Genomic DNA, 3814 nt, shown 5'->3' with positions numbered 1-3814 from the left:
TATCGTCACTAGAGGGCGCTGTTTTCATTTCATACAAATTGTAGTTAACGTTCACGAAGCTAACGAATAAGCAAAAAAAAAATCACACTACGCACACTGTTTGCTGTTTCGGAGGCGCTTTTACTTACAACGTTACTTTATCGAAAAAATATTAGACGTTAAAAATGTTCAAGGTGTCGTCAGCCTTATAAATCTAACGATTTTGGATTAGATTATTATTAATTTCGGTCGTAAATAGTTCGTAGTTCATTTCTGAATTAATAACTTATTTAATATTAAGTAAGATAACAGAGTAGTTTTATTTTATTTTTCATAAAAAATAGTTCGAGAGAGATCTGAATTTTTGAAATAACGATATTTGCTTTCAACAGTAAGTCAGTTACAGTTTTTTCATAAAAATAGATATCTTAGTTCTTCACATTTTCTCCCAAAAATACAGATTCGGTTTAGTATTAAGGCAGATAACTAAAGTCTTTAATTAAAGAAGGGGCGAACATCGTCCATTTATAAATTAGCATTGAATAAAATCGCTTCAATATAATTATCGTTTGTTTTTAAATTTATTTGATTATAAGCATATAACAAAAAATATATACAAATCAAACTTAATATGTTTTAACGTCTTACAAAATCACGACGTTGAATGGTTGTAAATGTTTAATATTAATTTTCTATTGAGTCACAATTATTATTATTAAATGTTGTAAAATTTCACTTTATACACCATATCCCGTATGGTCTAGTGGCTAGGATACCTGGCTTTCACCCAGGAGGCTCGGGTTCGATTCCCGGTACGGGAAACTGTTTTTATTTTTTTAACTTTTTTTCGTATATGAATTTTTGTTATATTTTTTCATTATTTTATTCTTAACTGTCATGATTATTACAATAACTCTAACGAAAAATGAAAATGATTTTGTTTTATATAAGCCAACAAAGTAAGATCTGTACATACATTTAGTATGTACGTGTTTTTAACGACTATCTTTTACGTATTTTAAGAAATATCTCATACATGTGTTTAAATATTCTTCAGTTTTTCTTAATAGGGCCTACCAATATCTTCTATAAAAACCATTAATATTACTTTTTATGACTAACTGTTAAAAAATTAACTTATTTTTAACATTTCAAGTAAAATTTTTGGTGTTGGTATTGCGATAATTAGGACACGCGTATTCCGATTCCTTAAGTGGGGTACTAACTTCCGGCTGAATAGTTTAAAACAAGCCCGCCGCACGGTACGCTGTCGTGGTCATTTGGACAAACGGATTCTAGCAACACGAAAAAAATAAAATAAAATAATGACTGCTACCTTCTCCTCAAAAGGGAGAGGAGGCCTTAGCCCAGCTGTGGGACATTAACAGGCTGTTACTGTACTGTTACTGTATATTATTCGATAATAGCCTACAAAATTAAAATAGCAATTATTAACTAAATAGCGAATTTGCTATTTAAAAATAAGGTCAAGTAAGTCATTTAATATCATAAAGTTATTTATTCTATAATATTGTGTAATATTTACATATAAAATAATATGATGTTCATTGTTTAATTAGGACAAAAGGTAAACTGAAATTTTATTTCATGTATAGAGGTAATTAATTAGACATCTCTAACTTTGTAAGGGTTAGGTACATAATATGGTCTATTCCAATAAGCCATATAGAGACGGATAAACAAGCCATAAATTTACATATATGGTGTGATTTACTTACTGATACTTAGTAACTTACTACCGAAACTTTTTTAGTGGCTATAAAAGTTATTACAAGTTACAGCTAAATCAGTTTGGAAACGTTTTGCCTTTGTAAAACTAAAAGATCAGCAGATAAATAAATAAATTAACGAATACTTTTATATGGTCTGTAAGTAAGTAGGCTAAATACATACTAAACATATCCTTTAATCATGATTTCTTCAACTCCAGACTTTTCGTAGTCATCTTCATATTCGCTTTCATCCGACAAATTTGTATCCTAGACCGAAATCGGCCACCGGCATCGTCATCATCATTTTAGGAAGGCGAATTTACCATTTTATGCTAACTTTCGTATATGAACATAATTTGTGTATTAAGTATTAAACAAATTATTTACAGATGCTTATAAGGTACAATATATTTTAGAACGCTTTTTGACTAACAATCTATCGGAAAACCTATTGAGACCGTTCTGTAGAAATGGTAAGTACCGAGTTAAAGGAATTTAAATTGGACTTATTTAGACTACAAGATGCTTGCACCTGTTTGAAGTTTAGGTACTCGTTCAGCATTTCAATAAACGCTGTGTGATTTGTGCCTTCAAGTGTTGCTTTGAGAATTGACTTTTTTGCAATAGTGGAAGTATTTTCTTCATATATAATATATATTTTTTTACATAAGTAACCTTAAGGGTGGTGATTTTTTTTGTTACAATAGGTTAATTTTAACCAAAGATTGCGATTTCAAACCCAAGCGCTGAATTTTGAAGTGATTTTTTTAAAGAACCAGCAATGCCTTTTTTAACAAATTACTAATATTCCTACTTACTTCTCCAATCAAGCATAAAACTTGTGTTAAGAACGGGTTCAAGAGGTTAGAATCGCACCTGCTACTTTTACATCGCTAGGAGGTCCATACACCATTGCGCTATTGACGATGCAAATTCAATTTGATTTTTGTTTATAATGTATCTCGTGTTCGGCAGTGAAGAAAAACGTCGGCACGAATCCTATACGTGTTGGATGAAAAACTGTCACAAATGTGGTTTCCACTAACTCCGAAACGCCATTGTTATGTCGCCTTTGAGTCTTGTCCTTCTCCATCTTGTTTTTTTCATTAAAATCTTATACACAAATAATTAAATTCAAGTTATTTTATTGTCCAAATACTAAGATTTATAAATGGTTTTAATACCACAAGTGTTAATATGACACAGCAGTTAAAGCGTTCAGTCGATTGTACTATTGTGGCTGTTATTGTGATGTGTAGTCCTTTGCCCTGCTTGGGCACCGATTAAAAAACTGTAAAAATCATTAAGTATTTGTTATTCGCATTGAAAAACTTTTATACAGTGTACTATAAAATATGGTATTTACCCAGTGCAGTAAAGTTTAGGTTTCATTTTAGGTAGCTTCGCTCGTTTCTCGATATCATAAGCATCTGAAATGCTACAAAGAGTTGCGAAAGATGTCAGAATTAATTATTTAAGTACTATTGCAAATGTTTGGCATGACACATGAAAATACAATAAATATAGATAACGCTCACTAACACACTCGTAGTATGTTAGTAGTTTTTTAATAATGAATCGATTGTTTCGAAGAATACTAATAATGACTCAAAAAGAAAAATATGTGTTACTTTTATATTTTTAATACAAAATATAAAACGTAAAATGGAAGTATAAATGTGTGCTTATAATTATAGGGATCGTCTCGTTTTAAGACCGGAGAAGACGCTATGTTTTAACAATAAACTATAAAACCCTAATAAATTCTTCTATTGAAATTCTAAAAATAGAAAAACAGTTTAATACGCTTTATACACGTTCTTTTTAATTTATAGCACGTATATTTAAAGTATTTTACGTTAAAAGGAGGAAGCTGTGAAGCAATTTCTCATAGGCGGTATTTCATAGAACAAAGAGTGAAGCGGTATCGCTATGAATTAAAGATGCAAACTGCGCAGCGCATATAACTGAAATTATCCGAAGCATTTAGAGCCCGGTGACCATTTTACAAATAAGGGCTATATTTTAGTTCCTTTATAAATATGGATATATTAACATAATTGAATATTATAAAAAAATGTCTCCCCCACATGAAAAGGTTT

General features: G+C 30.4%; 1 non-coding gene across 1 annotated transcript; it reads left to right on the top strand.

Annotated features, from left to right (window-relative positions):
• Nucleotides 1–728: 728 nt before the first annotated feature.
• Trnae-uuc (transfer RNA glutamic acid (anticodon UUC)) lies at nucleotides 729–800 on the top strand. Its single transcript has one exon. It is a non-coding gene; the product is annotated as a tRNA-Glu (tRNA).
• Nucleotides 801–3814: the final 3014 nt, after the last annotated feature.

The sequence above is a fragment of the Nymphalis io genome, chromosome 6 (genome assembly GCF_905147045.1).
Source record: "Nymphalis io chromosome 6, ilAglIoxx1.1, whole genome shotgun sequence".
In the NCBI taxonomy this organism is placed as follows: Eukaryota; Metazoa; Arthropoda; class Insecta; order Lepidoptera; family Nymphalidae; genus Nymphalis; species Nymphalis io.
Note: the sequence above shows the minus strand (reverse complement) of the source record. Positions and strands in the feature narration are given on the sequence as shown.